Raw genomic sequence first — 25,180 nt, 5'->3', positions numbered from 1 at the left:
TGCTTTTTGCTTTTACATGTATGTCAGTAATCTCTGAAGAAGGAAAAAATTCTGTCTTTCCATCTATTAGATATGTGAGAAATAAGCATTGGTATTAGTGCTGTTAACATAATGTTGATTTTAATAATTCTCACTATTGATATGTTCACATAAGTAGAAGAATGATCCAATAATTATTGATGTTTCAGTGCTTGGTGTATTTATTCTTTAGAATTGATGAGAAACTAAGAGGAATGGCTATCATTTGGATATAGATTAATGTCCACATCCATAAAGTGTATCCACAGGGACTTTCTAAATTTCTTTGATCAGTATGTGGCCAGCATCAATTCCTTGAGAAGCTTGGTATTAGTTTTTTTTTCCCCTTAATACATTAGAATTGTGGTGAGAATAAATCCTAGGGGTGTTGAACATTTCCGTAGTTTGAATTTGTAACAATACATAGACAGCAACTATTAATCTTATTTTTCTCTTTGTCAAGGAATTTGCCTTGCTTAGGAGTAGGGAAAAAAAAGACAAGTTTTGTCAATATACCCAGAAGAAAATACCGCAGATGTTTCCCATCCTTTTTAGGTTCAAACTAGACCCCCACTGGTTTTATCAATATTTCATGTTGATAAAAACAAATGGGGTAAAGTTGAGATTTGATCAAATTTGATGAGTTTTGTTAGATAATACACAGTAGTAGCTGTTACAAAAGCTAAATAGCTGAAAATAGCCCAAAGATACTCTGAAACTGTTTGCAGACATGCTTCTGCTGACCTCCTGATGCCGGATGGAAAGCGGATTTATATAAATGTGAATCTTTTCATCCATTTGTTTAAAAATATTAAATGATTTTAGTCAATTAAATAGTTTTCGTGCTGCAAATGTCAGCAGTGTTTGTTTTGAAAATATAAATTATTGATTATCTGAAATGTTTCCATGGACATTTGCTAGTGAGATTTGTTTTAATTGGTACAAAATATCTCTGTAATTGGAAAACAAAAGTTTCCATTTGAGGAAAAAAAAATATAGCTCATAGCACAAGAATTCAAGATATAAAGTCAAGCAAATATTCTAAAGAGATGCATGAGGAAAAAGAAAGGACACATTCTGACATGCATCTAATAGTTTGATGCTAATATTTTCAGGAAGAAAGAAAGTAGAAAGCCTCCCATCATATGTCAAGTTACACAGATAATAAATTATAATTTTTGATTTACCTAATCAAATTTCAACATGTGGATTACATCTTGAATATTTGGAGGGCAACTGTATCTCTGACTTATCTTCATCTAACATAATCTGCCTTGTTTTTGATTCATGGAATCTAAACTGTTTAAAAAAGATTTATTTATTTATGCATAGAAGAACTAAGATACAGGCCAGGGGTGTTGGAGGTGGGAGGATTTACCAGAGAGGGGAGCAGAACAGGCAGTTCTACTGAAATACGCTGCTGAGGGGAGCAGCAGGCAAGACAAGAAAGGTCTCCTGTGCCATGTGGGTTAGCTGTCTGGCTGTGGAAGAGACATGGGGCAGGCCATAGCTGTGACAATGCTGAGAGTTAACCCCTATGCCGCCATGGTGGCCCTAAACTACTTCTTACGGTTGGTCCTATCTGATCCCAACTTAAAAATTTTGGCAAGTCTTAGATCTGATTTCTAAGTTTCTTTTTTAACTAAAAACACTACTGCTAATTATTAACTCATCCTTTGTTTCCAACTTAAAACACAATACATCCTCAATCCATGTGTTTGAATTATTTATAAACATATAACATAAAAAGACCAGCACAATCTCCTAATGTTTCCTCTTATTGTGTACTAGAATATAATCTTAAAAAATGTGCTTGAGTATTTAACTTAAAGACTTGCCTAGAGCTTTTTGATTGCCTCTATTTCTATGAATTATTAGAATTTCTATTATCTCATTCACAAGTCATCTGAAGATGAATCTTTATAGTATTGAAAGAAAACAAACTATAATTTGAGGCCTGTGTTTAAATTCTTTACATCTTTTTTCCGACTTGTTTAATCACAAAATGTATCCCAGTTAATCATTATAATGTTATAAAACCCACATCATTATAAAAAAAAACAAATTTATGCTTTATGACACTAAATATTGGGATAAATTGTTAGCAGGTAATAGATAAATGCTACAGAAATACAAGAGTTAGTATAGAAATAGGCTACTGTCGTAACCAAAATTTAAACTATGTGATTTGAATTTGTTACAGAGCAACAAGATTAGACTTGTAATTAAATCATAATATGGTTAGAAAAACCTGGAAAATAACAACTCCCATTATATAATATTGAACTAATTGAAGAATATTAACTGTAATAACTCAGAACATGAAAAATGCATGCAATTATTTGTGGACATTGCAGATGATTTACAGGGAGGTATTTAAAAGTATTTTTGGCTTTTAAAGCTATTATGATAATATGCAAGAAAGATGAAGTGAACTCAAGTATAACAGTTTGCAAACATAGCTTAAAGAGAATGACTGATGTAGAAAATAAATTTGTTATTTATTCAAGGCTTTCATATTTCAAAGAATCTTAAAGTAAGAAAGAACCATAGGGTAAAAGGGAATTTTAAAATATGACTAAACACCTATGGTTAAGATTACTGAATGTTGGTTTTTTTTTGGGGGGGGGACCCTTGCCGGTGGCTGGGATCGAACTGGCACTGCAGAGGCTGCAGGCATCCTCGCAAGCCAGCGCTTAACCGCTGTGCCATCAGGGGAGGCCCAAGATTACTGAGTGTTTTAAAGTTGTTGTCATGTGTTCTTGCCCAAGATGAAAGGCTCTTTAGAATCTTAGGAACAGTGTCTTACATAGCCTGTATCCCCATCTTTTAGACATTTACCCAAAATTAATTTGGCTATGACTGAGACTTTCAATGAAACCAGCATGTTCACAGAAATTCACTTGTTGTTAAATAAATTATATCAATGAATGTAATACCAGTTTGAAATAAGAATTCAAATGAAAAATAGGATCTGTAAGTCTCTAATATGCTATAGACAGGAAACATGTTGAAAAACATAATAAACTGCACACATGACTTATTTATTTATTTTTTATTTATACAAGCACTGGGTACAGTCAGAAGCGCGGGAGGGTGAGAGAATTCACCAGAGCCAGAGCGGGGAGCAGAGCAGGTAGAAGGACCGAAGTACACTGCTGAGAGGAGCAGCCGGCGGCAGGAGAGGTCTGCGCTCCATGTGGGACCCTCCTCTGGTGGCCGGGGAGCAGCTGGGGATCGAACTGGCGCAGCAGAGGCTGCGGGCAGCTTCGCAACCCAGCGCTCAACCACTGCGCCACCGGGGAGGCCCCACATGACTTATTTTTAATGGAAAATCCAGACACTATGGCAGAGATCCATAGACAATGAAATATAATCTACTTCTGGAAAAGAACTAGTTAAAATAAACAGTGTTGATGACTCCAGAATTGGGAATATCTGACATGTTGCTATGGAACACTGACTGTTATTTACCTCACATTTTTTCCAGTTTCAAATGTAAATGACCATTACTGTTTTTCTGCATTTTTATCATTATCATATGTTAATTGCATTCTGGAATGATAGAAGCCACAATGTGAAATCTATCTCTACATAAAATATTAAAAATATTATAAAGATTTTAGGGTCTCCCCGGTGGCGCAGGTGGTTGAGCGCTGCACTATGAAGCTGTCCACAGCCTCTGCAGCGCAGGTTCAATCCTGGCCTGCTGGCGAGGATCCCACATGGTGTGGCAGACTTCTCCTGCTGCACCTGCTGCTCCCCTCAGCAATGTATTTCAGTCAGTCTGCCTGTGCTGTTCCTCACTCTGTCTCTGGTGATCCCCGTGCATCTGACCTGTACCCCTGTTCTTGTATAAATAAATCTTATTAAAAAAAAGATTTTAGACTCAATATCTGGCCTATGTTGGAATGAGACAATTAAGAGTATTAGCAGTCTAAAAGTCACATTTTCCTACTTTTCAGTTTGAATATTCCCGATGTTCTTTCTGAGTGGTCTTACAGCAACAGGCATAAGATTGTCCATACATGAGTTGTTGTGTGAGTTTCTCCAATGTTTATATATCAAAGCTTTAGATTTTAGATTCAATATCTTGCCTATGCAGGGATGAGACATTGGAAGTATTGGGATTCCACATGTTTATTTTTTTAAGTAAGGAGACATAAATCTTTTAGAAAGAAATTATTGTAGATTAATTTGTGTTGGCTTTTCCCTCTCAGTTGGTTAGAAATGCCTGTTGGTTAGAAATGCCTGCAGTGTAGGGCCACCCTGGTGGTGCAAGGGGGTAAGTCTTAGCATTATAAAGCTATCCGAGTTTGATCCCTGGCCAGTGAGCTGACCCACATGGTGCAGGAGACCTCTCCTGTCTCATCTGCTGCTCCCCTAAGCAGTATATTCTGTAGATCCTCCTGTTTTGTTACCCACTCTGTCTCTGGAGAATCCTCTCACCCACCCCCCTGCACCTTTGGCCTACACCCCAGGTGTAGCATAAATAAAACAAAACATGGATAAATATGCCAAAATAAAATATGCATAAGTAAATAAAACAAATCTTAAAAAAATGCTTGGGTTCACTCATCTGGAATCCAATGAGCTTTCCATATTCACCTCCCTTTTCTCAAGAATGGATTGGCCGTTGAGCTTCTTATAATGCAAGGTGCCCTTCAGCAATAGTCACCAGAAAACTTAAAAAAAAAAAAAAAGTATAGGTTTATTGCTTTCAGGATCTGGAAATTATAGAGGACTTTTAGGGCTACACACTGAGGTCCATGTAGAAAAACACAGTACACAGGGCATGGAGTTCGTTTCTATTGGCTTCAAGGGTGAAGTCCTTATGTTTCATGGATTTACTTTATTCATAGATAAATTTAAAACATGAGAATGGAAATTTAAACCTTGGGAAGAGAAAATGACCCACCTGGTGAAATCAACAACTCTCTGAGTCTCACTAGAGGAATGTGGCCTGGCTCTTTATCATTGTGACAAGCAATATGCTTATTTGAGATAATGTTCTTTGAAGTGGATGCCTTGACAATTAAAACAAAGTCAAGCACTTGCATTACAAAAAGAGAAAAAATAAAATCAGCACTTAAACTACAATTCACCCTGTGATGCCCACAGCGTCACAGTCAGTGGTGAAGAATTTAATTGCTGGGAACTCTTGTGTTAAAAGTTAGGAGCAGGGCACTTTGAAATTCAGAAAGCATGTATCTAAATAGAATTATAGTAGTAAATTCCATGATAATTATAGAGGCAATAGTATAAAATCCATTCTGTAGCTATCATCCAAGACTTGAAGGGTCCTGTAATAATAGGTCAGCAATCTTGGGGAACACTTTGAATCTGTTTAATGGTTTGAATAATATTGAGTGATGAGGGGAGCAATGGGCAAGAGAGGTCTGCCGGGTCATGTGGGTATCTCCCTGGCCAGACAGGAATCAAACCCATGCTGCAGAGGCTGCAGACAACTTAATACTACTGGACTGTGAACCACTGTACCACTGGGGAGGCCTGATTTGACTTTGATTTTTATGTATGCTATGAGCTAGATATTTAGGGTTTTAAAGATAATTTTCAAATAATCACCATTGATTAAAAGTACCTTTTTTTTTTTTTTTTCAGGGCACTGCAGCAGCCATCATATTGCAACACAGATAAAGGTACATTTCTAGTTTTTTTTTTTTTTTTGGTCTGTTTTGTTGATTCATCTGTTTATCATAATTCCAGACTGTGTATTATTTATAATTTATAATGCAAGATCTCCAAATTGCTCATTTCTCCAAGATGTCCTTGTCTCTTCTTGCACTTTTGCACTTCAATATGCTTATCAGTTTAAACTTGCTAAATAAATACTTGAAATTTTATGACGATTGCTTTGAATACATATCAACTTGGGGATAATTGCTGTATTTGTAATAATGAATTCTATAATACATATCTGGTATATTTCACCATTTAAGTCTTTTAAAATTTTTAGTAATTTACATTTCTATTGGTAGGGCAGATGTAAAGGTAAATATTTCATTGTAAATATTTCATTGTAATTATTATATTATGCTAACATAATGAAGTCATTGAAATGTCATTGTCTGAATTTTTGCACCACAAATTGAAATAATGTGTTTTTTATATTGACCTTGAGTACAACATCACTGAATGTATTTCCTCATTATAAATTTATTTTGCATTTTCTCTGCTTCTTGCAAATGTTTCTCCCCTTCTAATCTGTGTTTGATCGTTTTATTTTTTTTTTTTCTGACTTGTTACTCCAGTACACCGTTAAACGGTTGCAAATAGATATCTTTAACCTTAAGGAAATAATTTTCAATGTCTCCCCTGTACAGATGAGTTTAAATGTCACTCTTGCAGATGTTCTTTATAAAATTAAGGAAATTTTCTGAGATTCATAGTTGTTTAAAAAATTTGTCATAATGAATTTTATCTAAAAGCTTTTCATGGTATCCTTTGAAGTGATCATATGTTGATTCTGTATATGTGGTGGTAAGTTGCATTGCCTGATTTGCAAATATTATATACATCTCATTTTTCTGGAGGAATGAAAGACTTTGTTGTGATATATTTTAATCAATTGCTATATTGCATCCCCTCATTTTATTGAGGAATTTTGATTCTGAGAAAATTTGCCTATAGTTTTTCTGTGCTTGGTGTGTACTATGGTTCAGTGAAAAGTAATTGGAATTTTTTTTATTCTGTTATCAGAAACAATGCCATTTCATTTAATTTAAATTATTTTCTATTGCTTCTCTATCCTCACTTATTCATGTGAGGTCGTATTACCTATACTTTGTGAAAGATTATTTGAGTATTTACTTCAAGTTCTTGATTCTTTTCATTGAAGAATTTGGTATGATTCATCAAATTCATTTTCCTTTCACAATTATTTAAGCTTCAGGCTGAAAAAAATGTCTTTAATTAGTCAATCTATTAAGTTTAAATATGGAACTCAGTTTTCAATGAAGACATGAAAAATATTATTGTAAATGAAGACAGAGTGAATATATAAGTGATTATGGTGTTATAATTCTCCAGCTCTGATACATTATGCATGAAAGTATATTTTTATATACTGGCAAAGTTAGCTTAAAAATTGAGTGGAAATACGTTTAAATTGATTGTTTTTTAATAATTGCTTCTTTTCCTATATTCTCTTGAGTTATTTATATATTTAAAAATATTATTCCATATTAGCTACTATTTTAGAAACTGCTTTTTACTCACTCTTCTTAAATGCTTGACCTAACTCATTATAATCGGCTTATAATAATTTATATTGTCATTAACAACCAATTGCATTGTAGTTCCATTTGCCTTCCCATTTGTTATGCTACTTTTGTCATAAATTTTCTTTCTGATAATGAATACCTTACAACTTTATAAAATAATAATATTGTGGTTATTGTCTTAGTAGTCTATATTCATTAAATTATTTAAAAATAGACTCGAATTATTTAAAAATAGACTCGAATTATAATTAGATTTATCATTTCTAATCTTTATTTTCTATGTACAAGTTCAATTTTCACTTTTACCATGGTCTTTCAGTAAAAAATATTTTACTCAATATTTCTTAGTGTAGATTTTTTGACAATAAATTCTATTTCTTCTGTGTCTAAAACATCTCTGTTTCAGTCACGTATTTGATGGATATATTCTAGGTATAAAATACTTAGTTTTGACAGTTTTTATTTTTCCTTTCATAACTTCAATAGTGTTCCATTGTTTCTGACCTATGTTGTTCCTGATTAGAAATCCACCATCAATCTCATTGTAGTTTCCCTGTATTTGATAACTTTTTTTTTCTTGGTATTTTAAAATCTTCTCATTGTTTTTAGCATTTTAACTAGATGGTCTTTGGCGTAATTTCCTTTATCCTATTCAATATTTTTGAAAATTCTTAGTTTTTACGCTGATATTTTGATAGCATTTGGAAGTTCAGGGCCATGTATAATTTTTTTTTTCTGTTCTACTTCTTTCATTTTAGAACTCTTTATGTCTGTGAAAGTACAGCACAAGTCAATATGTATTTCAGCATATATTTTATTCATTTCTACATTTTCCTCGGCCTTCCTCTTTCCAATTAGACTTTTAAGGGAGTATTCTATGTCAGCTTCTTCATTTCACATTCCCAAATTTTTCTTACCTCAAAACTCTATAAGCTGTCTTTAGCACAAATTAGCAATAAATGCATGTTTGAGGTTATAGTCTAAATAGGACAATTGCAAACAACAAAGAAGTGCAAAGATTTTTGCCACTAGACCAATCATCACAGGGCATCATCTACTGACACTTCTATTACTCCCTGTAGAGCACAATCATACTTGGTTATCAAGCATTGAAATCTGTCTGCTCTGTATAAATTTATCCTAAAATGAATCGTGCAGTTTTATTCTCCATGTAAGCCACTGACATATCACTCAATACAGAACAGAAGGTCCATGTGAACTGAGATAAATTATTGTTGTCATTATTTTCCCATATATTTATTATTTGGTCATCTAACCAACATTTTTCAGAGGTGCTTAATATCTGCAGTATACTACCACAACTTGATGAAAGGAGATGTGACTTTGAGTGTAATGGTTTAGTTATACTTACAACATCATGATTGTTTGCATCTCAAACACAGAAGCTAAAGAAAATTTAAGACAAAATAATTTATATGAAATAATCAAGAATAGGGCCTCCCCGGTGGCGCAGCGGTTGAGCGCTGGGTTGCGAAGCTGCGCGCGGCCTCTGCGGCGCCGGTTCGATCCCCGGCTGCTCCCCGGCCACCAGAGGAGGGTCCCACATGGCGTGCAGACCTCTCCTGCCGCCCGCTGCTCCCCTCAGCAGTGTACTTCGGTCCTTCTGCCTGCTCTGCTCCCTGCTCTGGCTCTGGTGAATTCTCTCACCCTCCCGCGCTTCTGACTGTACCCAGTGCATGTATAAACAAAACAAACAAACAAACCAGCAAACAAATAAATAAAGCATGCCTCTATTAAAAAAAAAAAAAAAAAAAAAAGAAATAATCAAGAATAACCAGTCACCCTAGCTAATGGAGTCCTAACCAAAGCTGTTAAATTCCTGGGAATAGGGATTTGTGGGATATCATAAGAAATATACATCAAAAAGTCCACAATAAGTTACTGTCTTGTCGAACCTAATAATAAAAATACTTTTTTTGGTAGATATTTTAGGTTTCTGAATATACTATACATATTAATTGAGTTAATCTTATTAACTGAAGTGTTTAGAGAGATACCGAGTTTAGAATAGAGTGGAATCACTGGCTTTGAGATAGTTGTTGATGAGAAGGGCCAAAATTATTTGCTGTTAACTTATCATGATTTTATAATCCCAGCACTATGATCCAAACATAAAAATAATTTTGAAAATGTCTGTTACATGGATGTATTCTGATTATGGTATCAGAAGTATCTGTACGATATCTAATGATGTCTCAGTGACAATCATTAGGGCTTGTCAGTAGTTCTTATTTCTTGTATTTTAGTATTAGTTATTTTAACAGGTTTGAGTTGATAGCTAATTGTTTTTATTTGCATTCCCCTAATGGTTAGTGAGGCTATCTTTCCATGTACCTATTGGCAAGAATGTGGAGAAAAGGAAAACCCTTGGCACTGCTGGAGACAATGAAAATGTATGCTTCCACTTTAGAAATTAGTATGGAGGTTCCTCAAAAAATACAGAATCATCATATGATACAATACTGTTTCTCATATGATATAATACTATTTCTGAGTATTTACCAAAGAAAGCAAAAACAATAACAAAAAATATAGTTGTACTCCATGTTCACTCAAACATAATTTAACAACAAAGATATGAAACATCCTAAGATATGAAACATTGTTTCCATCAGTGGAAACACACACATTCACTCTACAATATTATTTGATCATAAGAAAGAGGGAATCTTGTCTTGTGACAAGGGATTACACCAAATGAAATAGATAAGCCCAAGAAAGACAAATACTATATGATTTTACTTATCTATGTATAATCTAAAAACAAAGCACCAAATTCTTAGTTACAGAAACAGATTTTCATTTGCCAAAGGTAGTGGCCATAAGTAGGTATAATGTTGAAGGTACAACAGGTACCTTTTTAACTATAGTTAATAACACTGTATCACATATTTGGACCTTACAAAGACTAAAACTTGAGGCTGGTGACAGTTACTCTAGTGATCATACCACTTTATACCAGTGAAAATGACCCACATCAAAAACAAAACAAAACAATAAAACACAAAAAAGTTATGCAAGCTGTGGAGAAAAAGGAACCCTCATAGAATCTTAATGGGTGTTTTCTAAAAACAATAGGAAGGTTCTTCAGAATATTAAGTATAGAAATACCTTATGATTCAGCAATTCCAATAGTAGGTATTTATGTGAAGAATACAAAATCACTAATTCAAAGGGATTTATGTACTCCTGTATTCATTTTAGCAGAAATTACAGTAGTCAATTTATGGAATTAACCTAAATGCCCAATGACAAAGCAGTGGGTTAAGAAAATTATATATATATATATATAATACTACTTAGTTATATAGAAAGATGAATTCTTGCCATTTGTGACAAAATGGATAGAACTCTACAGAGTGTATTATGTTAAGAAAATAAGAAAAAAAAATACCAGGTGATTTCACTCATCTGTAGAATATAGAGAAACACAACAAAGCCATTGAAAAAATTAAAGCAAAACAAACTCTGGAAATATCATTGTAGAATTGAGGCTACTCAAAGGGGAGGTAGGTTGGAGTTGGGGACAGTGGGAAAAAGGATCCCATGATTTATGTTCAAGACTATGTATGTTTTGATGGTGAGCTTGATGTAGGAGCATACATTTGAAAAAATGTAAACTTATTCCCCTAAATCAAGTACAATATTATAAACCAATGTCAGCTTAATAAAAAAAATAAAAATATATTAAAAGCCTACCAGTTTACCAATTGAGATTAGAATTTGTACTCTCCAATGAATTATGTGTTCTTGTTTTCTCACTGCACAGTGAGCTATAAAAGTACTGATTTATCAGATGTTTTCCACACTTCCTCAACATTCCAATGCTTATTACAGTGTCTCTCTGTGTTAAGCATCCAGTATATGTTTATTAGTGACTTTGCTGTTATTACCTCTTTGAAAATGAACAGTAAAAAAAAAAATGCAGTTTTCCAAAGAAAATGTTTTGCATCACTGCTTCTTCTTGTCATTCGTGGATAAAATTCTTATATAGTTCTTTAGTGAGTGACAGATTTGTTATGATTTTTTTAAAGTCCTGCTTCACCAGAAGTTAATTCATGAAGATAATGGAATCCTTGTCCCTTTTTATTAGCTTTATGTAACTCTTTTTATATACATAGTTAGAAAGCATAACAACACAGAATTGTATGCACTAGTGTACTAATGTTATAAGTAAATGAAAATGAACATATTGATAGTACTATTTTGAACTCAGTGGTTTTATTTTGGCTCCTTTTTAAGTATTAAGATACTTCATAAATCGTTGAAATCCCCTTGATTTATTTACTCTTTCCAAAGAATAACCCAAAATGTCAAGGATTATATCATCATCTATAATAAACATAGTATAAAACTCAAAGGTAAAATATATCATTCACCATTTTTAACATAAAATAGATCAGTGAAATTTAGATGGAGAAGTCTTATTTTTCCTTGTTGAGTAGAAAGTGAATGAAAATGAATGAGATGGAAAAGGTATATGGAATTGTACATTTTGTTTGTGTCATGATAAAAAATAAATCAATGACAGTTTTTCTTTAGCACAATTTTTTGTTTTCTCTAGGGTACATAGTTCTGATGAAATTGATTTTTCTCAATCACTGTCAGGTTTGTTCTGTGTATTTCACTAACAATAGCTTTTCTCATAGGGCAAAATTTATGAAATAGTCCCAGGTGAGAATAGATATGACATGCAATATCGAAATATAAATCAAGATATTTCTACTTAAGATGATACTACGAATGACTAAAATTGAACACGTGATGCTTTTTAACACCAAATTGTTCATTTTCTGCTTGTACAGAAGAAGTTATATATAAGAGTATTAAAAATTGAAACTAAAACGTATCATGTTGTTTCATTCCATTTTTCTAATGAAGACTTTGTGATAATCATCAAAATTCCTTGATAGTCTTAATTTTCTATTTTCATAGGCACTGTTAAGCATTGGTCATAAGTCTTATTTTGGCCAGTGAATTTAGAGCAGATATCAGAGTCATATTTAGAAATAGGATTTAAGAAACAGTTGGCAATCTTACTTGTATTAGCATTCATAGAAACACATGTTGATACAAAGTTAATTGATGAATCTGTTAGTGATTGTAGTAAATATTGCTCCAGTATTTTCATCTCAAAATGAAAAGTGGGGCCTCCCGGGTGGTGCAGTGGTGCAGCGGGTTGAGCACAGCACTGTGAAGCTGTCTGAAGCCTCTGCAGCATGGATTTGATTCCTGGCTGGCCAGGGAGATACCCACATGGTGGGGCAGACCTCTCCTGTCTTGTCCACTGCTCCCCTCAGCAGTGTTTTGGGTCGTTTGCCTGTTTTGCTCCCTGCTCTGTCTCTGGTGAATTCTCTCACCCTCCCATGCCCTGGCCTGTAACCCAGTTCTTGTATAAATAAAAATAAATCTTTAAAGTGAAAAAAATTGCATTATATTTAGTTGTTGAGGTTATATGATAGTGTACATATGCTGTGATATTAATCTTCTCGAATAGGATAATTAACACAAAGGTTTCTTTAAGATTGAAAATTTTTCTCATTATTTCTCAGCATTTATTTTCTTAGATGAAAATAGTTGAAATGCAACATTGCTACATTGAAATCAATATTAAATATATAAATTATAAATTGAATCATTATTTTTGAGTGTCTATAGCATAAATATCATATAAACTTAATTTTTGAGATACCATTGCTATGCTTTGTACATGAAGACAGTTTGGGTGAGTTTGCTGTGTCAGGTTATTGAAGTTTGAGATTATGCGTTATAGTAGCACTTGTTAACCTTATTGACTAAAGCGCAGTCTTAAAATTAATTTCTACTTATTTTTCACCTGTGTTTAATCAGACAATTGAAAAAGCTTAAGGATTTTGAAACTTGAAATTTCATTTATTTATTTATTAAAGACTTATTTATTTATTTATTTATTTATTTATTTATTTATTTATTTATTTATTTATTTATACAAGCACTGGGTACAGTCAGAAGCAAGGGAGGGTGAGAGAATTCATAGAGCCAGAACGGGGAACAGAGCAGGCAGAACGACCGAAGCACACTGCTGAGGGGAGCAGTGGGCAGCAGGAGAGGTCTGCGTGCCATGTGAGACCCTCCTCTGGTGGCCGGGGAGCAGCAGGGGATCGAACCGGCACTGCAGAGGCTGCGGGCAGCTTTGCAACCAGCGCTTAACCGCTGTGCCACCGGGGTGGCCCATGTATTTATTTTTTTAAAGATTTATTATTCATTCATACAAGAACAGGGGTACAAGCCAGAGCTGCAGAAGGTAAAATGATTCACCAGAGACAGAGTGGGGAGCAGAACAGGCAGACAGACTGAAATACACTGCTGAGGGGAGCAGCAAGTAAGACAGGTGAGGTCTGCTGTGCCATGTGGATAGCTCCCTGGCCCTGGATTGATTCATGTTCTGGAGGCTGCAGATAGCTTCACAGTGCTGTGCTTAACCCCTTGCACCACCAGGGAGTCACCAAATATAAAATTTTAAACTATTTTTATACTATGTTTTCTTCTGTGCTTGCTTCTTTACTTAAATGGAAGGGCTTTACAAACTCCCTGAAAAAATTAATAGCAATTTAATACATATTAAATGGGTAAGTATACAACACACACACACAAGCACATACATATTAAGTCAAGTACTATATGAACAGATGTTAATATGGAGAATAATAGGTAACAAAATAGTTATTAATTGAGGTTTTAAAAAATGTCTAGAATTTCAGTTGTTAGAAAAATTTAATTCCTTACACTTTAGAAATAAATTACAAGTATCCATGACAACTAAAGTCATATGGAAAGCATATTTGTCCTTGCATATGGAGAAACTGCTGAAATTATTTAGCATCAGCCACAGACATCATTCAGAAACAATGTGTTGTCAATAATGATCAATCTCAGGTATATTTAAAGAAAATATAATAGAATAATTGCTCAGAGGGCACACAGCAATAACCAAATGCTGTGAGATTGTATGTAACAGACAATAATGGGTTATTGAAATCCTTGAAATATTATACACAAAGAAAGTTAGAAAATATTCCCTAACTTTTCATATTTCAGGGTTATAAGCAACCAAAAATATATATACTCTTTATAAAATCTTTGCAATGAGTTTAAGATAAATATCTAAACTAAAACTAAATATTAAGAAATATTTCATAAAATTAATATTCAGTGCACTTAATTTGCTGAAGTTTTGTCTATTTTTATTGCATTATTATTGACATATATAACTTTGTTATTTAGCTTTATGGTATAATAAATAATGTATATTGTGAAGTAATTATCCAATGAAAGTTAACTTGTATCACATATAGATACCCCCCAAAATATTTTCCCTGTGATAGCAACTCTTAGGATTTACTCTCCTGAAAGCATTCTTATATACCATATTTTAATGTTAACTATAATCATCATGTATATTACATACCTAGCACCTATTTATCTTCTAACTGGGATTTTGTACCTTTTGGATGTCTTAAGCTCCCCTATACCCCCACCCCTTTCCAATCATTGTCTCTGAGAATCATAAATCTAATTACTTTTTCTATGAAATTTTTCTAAAAATTTTACATCAACATGAGATCATTCTATATTTGCCCTCTGTCAGATTTTGCATAATGTTCTAATGACCCATTATGTTGTTGCAAATGATAGGATTGCCTACTGTATAGCAAACATCATCCCATGGTGTGTGTGTGTGTACACTCACTTCATCTATATAACCATACCATTCATATCTAACTACCTCTATCTTATAACTTCATTATTTATCCATGTGATATTGGACACTTAGTTTGTCAGTTTGTCTGGCTAGTAAAAATAATCGTGTTATAAATATGCATATCTCCAGACAGTGTTTTACTTACTTTCAGTGTATTTTCAAAAATGGAATTGCTGGATCAAGTAGTACATCTAGTTTAGTTTAATTTTTAGAGGAAGCTAAATTTAAATGCTGTTTAAATGCATGCTGTTTTCCGTAGTTTCTGTACCAATTTACAGTCACCCCAATAGTACATTGGGATCCCACATTTCCCCACATCTTTGCCAGAACTTGTTTATCTCTTACCTCTTTGAAACAATTCATTTTGACAGGCATGAGGTGATATCTCAATGAGGTCTTGATTGCATTTCCCCAATGATTATTGATGCTAAGCATCTTGTATGTACCAGTGGTTATATTTATCCTTTCTTTAGGAAAAAAAAAAACAACAAAACAACAAAAAAAAACACCTATTAAAGTCCTTTGCCCACTTTTAAGTGGTTAATTTGTTCTCTTGCTATTGAGTTTTATGGATTATTTCTTTATTTTAAATATTAACTACTAATCTATGGGTTGTTTTTCATTTTTTGGAACATTTTGTCTAGACAAAGCTACTTAGTTTGATGTATATTAACTTGTTTACTTTTTAACTTTTTATTGTACTGCTTTTACTTTAGGTAAAATATCCAAAAATCATTGCCAAAACCCCTATTGCTAGTATATAGGAATACTGATTTTCATGTTTTGTTTGGTAAACTATAACTTTATTGCATTTGTTGATTATGTTTAATGGATTTTTTGGTATAGTATTTGATTGTCTATAAATTGAGTCATGTCAACTGAAAATAGAGAAAATTTTAGCCTTCCTTTCTACTTTTGATGACTTTCTTTTTCTTGCCTGAATGCATTACTGTATTGGATAGGAATAGGGAGAGTAGGAAAATTTTTTGTTTCCTGATCTTGAGGGAAAGCTTTCACCAGTGAATATGATGATAATTGTGAGATTTTTGTATATGTAACATACTATGTTGAGGTGCATTCCTTCTATACCTAATCAAGAGTTTTTTTTTTTATCATAAGCATATGTTGATTTTTTTCAAATGCTTTTCCTTCATCAATGAAGATGAATATTTGATTTTGTTATATTTTAATGATGTGATTAATTACGTTCATTGCTTTGCATATGTTGAACTATTCTGGTATTCCAGGAATAAATACCAATTGACCGTAGTGAATAATCCTTTACATGCACTGTTAAATTCAGTTTGTTGTTATTTTGAGACTGTTTTCATCTATATTCATCAGGGATATTGTCTATAATTCTATTTCTAGTAGTGTGCTTTTCTGACTTTGTTATTAGGTAATGCTGACCTCATAAAATGAGTGTTTTCTGCTGTCTTAGATTTTTCAAAGAATTTGTGAGGATTGGTGTTAAATCATTAGGAAGTTGAAGCTACTTGGTGGTCAGAGAAGCTCTTTGGCATGTTTTCAATCTTCTTGAATTTTCTAAGATCTTTTTTGTGGCCTAAAATATGTTTTGTCTCTAAAAATATTTTATGCGACATGAAAATAATGTTTATGTTGTCATTGACAAGGCATGCTCTGTATTTGTTTGGTCCATTTTTTTCTATAGTGTCATTTAAATCCACTTTCCTCACTGATTTAATTTATTGTTGAGAATGGAGTATTCAAGTCCTCAGCTGCTTTTTTGGGTTGCTGCCTTCCTCTGTTAGTTATTACTTTATGTATTTGGGGGCTCTAATTTTGTTGTGTGTGTGTGTGTATTTATTTTTTATATATTATATATAATTATATATATTATATATATTATTTTATAATGATCATCTGCCACTTTTCACCACTTCTAAAGTGTATTTGTCTTACATAAGCAGTGTTATCACTATTTTCATTATTTTTTGGTTACATTCAGCTATTCTACCTTGTTTGAGGAATACATTATTAATAATTTACTGTGACAATTGTGGTAATTGTTTTCTGGTTGTTTGGTTGTGTCCCATTGTTCCTTGCTTTATATTATGCCATCTTTATTTTTCATTTGTTGAAATCTCTTGGTATCATTATGCCTTAATTTCTTTGTCACATTCCTTTGTATAATTTGTACAGATTTTCCGATTGTGGTTACCATGATATATATACGTAAGTATGAATATCATAAAACTATTTTAGACTGATAACTGCTTCAATAAAAGTTTTAAAATTTGCAATTTTACTTCTTCCCCTGGTGTTTTATATTTGACTTTATAATTTGCCTATTTTTATATTGTCTAACTAATGCCAGCTAATTATCATGGTTATTTTATTACATTTGCTATTTAAATTTAGAGCATGTATTTACCAATACCACTGTGATTTATGCTATCATCTTATATGTTTTTTTTTTTTTAAGATTTATTCACACATACAAGAACTGGGGTACAGGCCAGAGGTGTGGAGGGCGAGAGGGTTCAGAGACAGAGTGGGGAACAGGACAGACTATAATACACTGCCGAAGGGAGCAGCGGGTGAGACAGGAGAGGTCTGCTGGGCCATGTGGGCTGGATCTAGCTCCTGCTGCAGAGGCTGCAGACAGCTTCACAGTGTGGTGCTTAACCCCTTGCACCACCAGGGAGGCCCTCATCTTATGTGTTTTTGATAAAGTAGCCTCTTTCACTGCAACTCAAAGATCTCATTTTGCCATTTCTTTTTTTTTAAATATTTATTTATGCATACAAGAGCTGGGGTACAGGCCAGAGATGTGGCAGACAGAGTGGGGATACACCAGAGACAGAGTGGGGAACAGAACAGGCAGACTGACTGTAAGTACACTGCTGAGGGGAGCAGTGGGCGAGACAGGAGAGGTCTGCCTCACCATGTGGGTTTCACCCTGGCTGGCTGGGGATCGAACTTGTGTTGCAGAGGCTGCGGGTTGCTTCGTAGTCTGGTGCTTAACCCCTTGAGCCACCAGGGAGGCTCCATTTTAGCATTTCTTGTAAGGTACATTTTGTGATGATGAATCCCTCAGCTTTTGCATGCTCAGGAAAGTCTATCTCTTTTCTGTTTCTGAAAGACAACTTCTCTGGATATGTTATTTAATGGACATTTGCTTTTCTGTCCATGTTTAAAACATGCCATCCCATGTTCTTCTAGCCTGAAATATTTTTGTTGTGCAATCTGATAATTTTTGGAGATTCCATTGTATGTAATTTCTTTCAAATTTTTGCTTGTGTGTTTGATTTTTAAGAAATAAATTACAATTGGTCTTGGTGTAGTCCTATTCTAGTTCAACCCTATTGGAGTTTTTGAGTCTTATGGCTGGATGTCCACTTCTCTCCGCAGAATAGGGCAGTTTCAGCCATTGCTTGATTTTTTTTTTTTTCTGTCCCTTTCTTTTTCTCTTCTCCTTTTTTTTTTTGCTTGAGTTCCATAAGTTCCTTAGGCGTCTCTTAGGCATCTTTTATTTGTTTGTTTGCTTCTTTACAGAATAATTTCAAATTTATGATTCCTAAAACATTGATTCTTCTATGTGGTTAAGTCTGCTTCAAATTATCTATTAATTTCTTCAGTCTTCAGCTCTAGGTTTTCTGTTTTTTTTTTTTTTTAATGATTTCTATTTCTTCATTCACCTCATTTTGTTCACACATTGTTTTCCCAATTTTGTTTAGTTGTCTCTGTGTTACTGTAACTCATTATACTTCTTTAAGAAAATCATTCTGAGTTTTTTTTTTTTTTTTTTTTGGTCAATAGAGATTGCCATTTCTTTAAGGTCAGTTATTGGAGTTCTATTAATTGCATTTTTCTGATGTCATGTTGTCATGTTTACCAAGTTTTCTACAATACTTTGTTTTCTCCTCCTTGTCCTCTTCTTCCTCTTCTATCTGCACATTTGAATAAGTGGCCTCCTCTTTCAAATTTCAGGTTTATTTTGGCAGAGACCATTTTTCACTAATAAGCTAAGTTTGAATTTATGGTTGTGTCTGCTTGTAATATCTTTAGTCTGGTGTGACTTACTATCAAGTTGAATTTGTTGGTAAATCTATTGCAAAGATTGAAGTCAGTGGGGCTTAGTGTTATTGGTTGAGAACAGTTGTCTTGGACTATTTCGGTTACCTGTCAAAGCAAGTTATAGGGTGCTCTGTAGTTACCTGAATGTGGAGATCAGACATACTACATGCAGCAGTACATGGGATTATGGATTAGTTTCTCTGACCTGTTAAGAGCAGCAATACAGGTTCTAGTACTTGCAAATCATGTTAACTGTGTACTTAAATTAGGCAAGAACGTGCACTTAAATTTTCTGTGAATGGTGAAAGGTAAGGACTATCCTGTTGATTCATGAATCACTTTCAGTGATTCTTGGAATGCAGCTTGGACATGCAGCTTTCCATGTATTCTGGTTAGGTTTTCTCATTGGCTGTTATGAAGGCTATATTCAGCAGTGGACTTGGGATTGCATTATTTCACTAATTGGGTATAGTAGGTAAAATACTCACAAAGACAGCAAGGCTTTTTTTTTTTAAGATTTATTTATTTATGCATGCAAGAACTGGGGTACAGGGGGGTGGTGAGATGATTCACCAGAAAGAGTGGAGAACAGAACAGGGAATTGACTGAAATACACTGCTGAGGGGGGCAGTGGATGAGTCAGGAGAGGCCTGCTGCACCATGTGGGTAGCTCCCTGGCCGGGGATCGAACTCGTGCTGCAGTTAGCTTCATAGGTTGCGCCTTAACCTCTTGTGTCACCAGGGAGGCCCCAAGTCTTTTTGTTTTGATGCAAGTAAACATGTACATCATGTTCCTGGAAAAAAAAAAAAAAAGGGCCATGGGTCCTATTTTTGCTGAGATATGTAGCTTCAAAGTATTCTTGCCAGGCATTTTGTTGGGTAAGTTGGGTACTTCATGTTTCCCTTCCTGGAAAGATGGGAAAGTCAGTCTGGGAAACCCTTCCAGGTTATCTCATTTAGACTTTCTGGTTAGGAGCTATATTTGTCAGTGAGTAGGTTTAGGAATTGTCTCCCCTGCCTGAGGAAGTAGGGGAACTCCTCACAACTAGCACTGACTTTGTTGTGTAGCATGTTGGGATACACAGTTTCCAGGTGTTATTAACAACCTTACTTGTCTGCTAGGACTAGGAATTGTACTTGGGAGTGGGCCAGGTTATGGCACAGCTCCCCTGCCTGAGTAACTACAGACAAGATACAGGCTTAACAAGAATCTTTGTTGAAGAAACTGAATCAGGCAGACCTGCACTCTTCTCTGTTTCCTGGTGAGACTCCATCACAAAATCTCATGCTTCAGATGAGCAAAGTTGCTGGTTAAGGTTACTTAGGTGCTATCGGTAGGAACTAAGAGTCAATAGTTATCATAGCAAGCCCCTCCCAGTTCTTTCTTATAATCATATTCCAAGTGGCCATATCTTCAGATGCCCCTGCCATTTCCACTGGCCAAGAACACTGTACATGTTCCCTCCAAAACAACCCACAATGCTCAGGGAGCTAGATATCCACTGTGGGTTCTCTTTTCTCACTGGAATAACAATAGCCTCAGCTGAGACCTTTCAGTGTGATACTGAAGCAAGGAAGGAGGAGTGCAGTCAGGGTACAGCTATTTCTTTTACACTTCTAATTTTATCTTGAGCTCTGTGGTATGGGAGGGGTGTTTTAGCCTACCCATATATTTTAGGTTCTTTCAGAGTTGACTTGTCCATGAATAATTGTTAGTTGTTGTTCTAGGGAGAGTGAGGTCAGGAACACTGAATATGACTATATTGGTGATGTCCTATCCAGGAAGGTTTTCATGCAGCTATAATTATCCATCAGTCACTCAGAATAATGCAGCATTTATTAAGAGAGATTGTAGGTTCTCCCTTATCATGGAAAACGATAACTAAAAAACAAAACAAACACACACACTGCCTGCTCCCATATGACTTTCTGTCTTAAGTACAAATGGTTATGTGAGTTCTAATGGGGAATACAAAGTTGTATATATCTTTTATTCTTATTCAAAATGCTTAAAAATCAAAATTTCAAACAACCACACTGATTGGCTTATATTTGTTATTATTAATTTTAAAGTATTACTCTATACAAATGATTGATGCCTAATGATACAAATGATTGATGCCTAGCAGCCTTACCCAGCTGCTTTAAAATGTAAAGAATAAAACTCTTAAAATCTTTATTTTATATAAATTTTTTATGGTTCTGCAAATAAAAAATTTATTTTTATGCTTACGCAAAGATTTTTCAGAAATACCTATTTTATAGGTAAATGGTAATTCTTAACCTTAACATATTATTTTTCTACACAATAGAATACAAGTAGATCTCAAATTAATAAGTTGAATACATAGTATGGCGATTTTAAGAATAGAACTACTAAATCTGTCACTGTTTGTCTCTGATACTTATGATATATTCAATAGCTTACCTTAAAATGAATAACCTGTTTGTTTATTGCTTTATTTCAAGATTGATTGTTGCAACTATTTCCCAGCAGTCCACAAATTTGCTGTATGGCATGAAATTATACTTTCTTATATGCCTAAATTTATACTTTTTTCCAGCCTTCTCAGTTTTACTTCTTTTGCTAACCATACAATAAATGTTTGGGAAACCTATTGTTTTCATTTATATAATAGTGTTCAGCTCAATAGAGTTTTATTCATGTATGGGTTTCATTTATTCATTGTTGAAAGTTTTTCTTACTCAGATGGGAGACTGATTAATTTGTTTGAAAAACCTTGCCTACAGCAAGTCCAAGTGCAATCTTAATGCCTGCAGTTGTGGGATTTCAAATCTCTAGTTTCATGAGGAAACGATCATTCCTATATGAATAAGAAGTAGTTCAAATTTCAAATTAGTGGTTCCACCTAGATCTTCCCTGAAGCAGCCACGTTTAATTCACATTTTATTTATTTTATTTAAGAATTATTTCTTTATTTTAAGACTTTTATTTATTTTGTATTGAAGAACTGGGGTGTAGGCCAGAGGTGCAGGGGGTGAGAAAATTCACCAGAGACAGAGGGGGAGCAGAACAAGTAGATCCCAGAGATACACTGCTGAGGGGAGCAGCAGGCGAGATAGGAGCAGGCTGCTGCACTAAGTGGGTTATCTCCCTGGCCAGGTATGGAACCATTGAGGTGGACTGTCATAGTGGTAGCTCTGAGGCTGAGACTTAACCCCTAGGCCACCAGGGGGCCCCTTAACTCACAATTTTAGACAAACTACCACTATAGAACTTTTTCATTGCTCCCTAATCCTTGACTTTGTTTCCTCCTTTTGATGTAATTTATCCAAAGAACTAATTGCAAACATAGGATAACCATACTATTGTTAGATTCCCAAAACAGCACAGTTTGAATGCACCTGTCTGTCACAAAATTTTATTAAAATTCTGTGAGCAACATAAGTACAAAGTACTACTCACTAGCAGCACAAAACTAAATACATGTGACTGATCCTGATTTTTTTCAGCAGTATTGGTATAACAGAAACCTTCTCTGTGGCTATTTCTTTGATTTGTAGTTTTTTTTCTAGCTGGGGCCTGTGACTCATACTCCCCATTTCAGAATATTTCAAATGGTCATTTTGAGGAAAATGCTCCCCAAAAACTTTAGTCAAAATTATTTTTACATAAAAGTATCTCAAGATTTTCCTGAAAATAGTTCCCCTACCCATAGTAAGAATCATTTTAAATAACAGTTTTATGCTTATGTATTTTAAGAACTTATATATAGGCCTTTACAACACATTTATGTAGATTTTCTATATTTTGCACTTTTTGTTGGTCCTATAAATGCTGCATTTTTCTTAAATGCAACAAGAAAATCATAAGCAGCAACAAAATGAATTAGTAAGTTGAACCTCATCAAAAGTAAAAATTTTGTGAATCAAGGTATATTATCAAGAAAGTCAAATATACGATCACAACAGAAGAAAATATTTCAAAGTATATATCAGGTAGACATCTAGGGTCTAAAAGGTATAAGAATTTTTTTTTTTACAAATCAATAAAATAAATATTTCAAAAATATACATAAGATGTTTTTCCAAAGAAGAGGTACAACTGTTAGTAAGTACATGAAAATATTCAACATCAATCACTGGAGAAATGCGAGTCAGAACTACAGTGAGCACAGCTTTCTATTTGGCTATAAAAATAGTGAAACACAATAAATAAAAATGGTATTAAAGAGAATGTGGAAAAATTACAAACTCATTAAACCAGTGATGGGAGTATATAATGCTACAACCATTTTGGAAAAAAGTCTGACTGTTTCTCATATAATTAAGCATAGAGTGGCCATATAACCAGCAATTTTGTGCTGAGTTATACATCTAAAGAATTAAAGACTGGGGCCTCCCTGGTGGCGCATCGGGTTGAGCACAGCAAGCTATCTGCAGCCTCTGCAGCACCAGTTCTATCCCCGGCCAGGGAGCTACCCACATGGTGAAGCAGATTTTTCCTGTCTCGCCCACTGTGCCCCTCAGCAGTGCTTTATGTCTATCTGCCTGTTCTGCTTCCTGCTCTGCCTCTGGTGAATCCTCTCACCCTCCCGCACCTCTGGCCTGTACCCCAGCTCTTGTATAAATAAATAAATCTTTAAAAAATAATAAAGAATTAAAGACTTATGTTCACACAACATTTTACTCAAACATTCATGGATAAATGTTCACAAATGTTCATAATGGATAAAAGCAGGAAAAACCTAAATGTCTGAGTAAATAAGTGGATAAACAAAATATATAACACGTACAGTGGAATATTTCACATTACAAAGGAATGACACAATGGTATAAATAACATGACTGTACCTTCAAAAGTTGTGGTAATACAATGAAATCAGATATAGAAGGTCAAATATAGTATGATACCATTTATATAAAATGGCCAGAATAGACAAAATCAAAGAAAATGCAATAATGTGCTTGGGGTATGGGGAAGGAAGGGAGAATTGTGAATGACTTAAAGGTCTGTATTTATGGGATTTGGTAAATATTGTTGAATGCACAGTGATGCTGGAATTCACAGCACTACATATAACAATTCAGTAAATTGTTCATTGTAAAATTTTTAAAATTGCATCTAGATAAAAAAATCTATAAACTGAGGAGTAGGTGAAACAGACAGGGGTTCAGATAAATTCCTTGTTAGCAGATATTCTTTATGAGAAAACCTTGAGGTTTGATTGTAGAAACTACTCTGATAGAAGTATTAAAGTGTAAGGAAAAGACCATAATAGTGAATAAATATGAAAACAAGATATTTTCTATTTAAGTGATACAGTAAATGTAAATACCTTATTTACATTTGAAATAATGTAATTCTATTTAAATATTAGAAAAGACAGCATTTCTATTTAAATAATATTGTATTGTTTAAATAATATAGTAAAAATGTCTTGTGAGGTATAAAAGTAACAAAGTAAAACAAATAAAAAAATAGAACCAAAATCAGGAGTGGGTGAAATAGAATTTTTTTTCAAAGTTCTGACATTTGTGGAAATGATTTGTTTGAAGATACTCTAGTAAGTCAAGAAGAATTTTTAAGCATATATCTGGTATTAGTAGTTTAGGATCCCCACAAGGATATAAAGCTAACAATGTAATTTAAGAGATAATGGGAAAATTAAAAATGTTTTGTTATGCCCAAATAATAGTATAAAAAGAGGATTAAAGAACACATATCCAACTAACATATATAACATATATATATAACTAACATATATAACACATGAGAGGCATAATCCAAGTTATAATGGAAATTATATGTAGTTTGACTAGATACTCCAATTGAAGGCAAAGATTATGAATTATTATTAATACTTGGATATATAAGATACAGAAGAGACAGCGTGACAGAACAGCTGGCTTCAGGCAAGCCTCTCCCCTAAGCACAATCTAATCTATCTAGCAAAATAGGTAACCACATAGACATACATAACAGAGAAAGAAAATGAGGAACATATATCTGTAAAGAAATATGTAATTTTGAAGTTAATTTTATTGTGAAAATATCCTGTCATTGTTCATGATTCTTGTACTTGAAGAATTTAATAAAATAATAGTGTCTCCCTAGCATATGAAAATCCCCTGACTTCTCAGCACTCCTCTC

This window comes from Talpa europaea (assembly GCF_964194135.1).
Source record: "Talpa europaea genome assembly, chromosome: 4".
NCBI lineage: Eukaryota > Metazoa > Chordata > Mammalia > Eulipotyphla > Talpidae > Talpa > Talpa europaea.
This window is presented reverse-complemented; position numbering follows the sequence as displayed.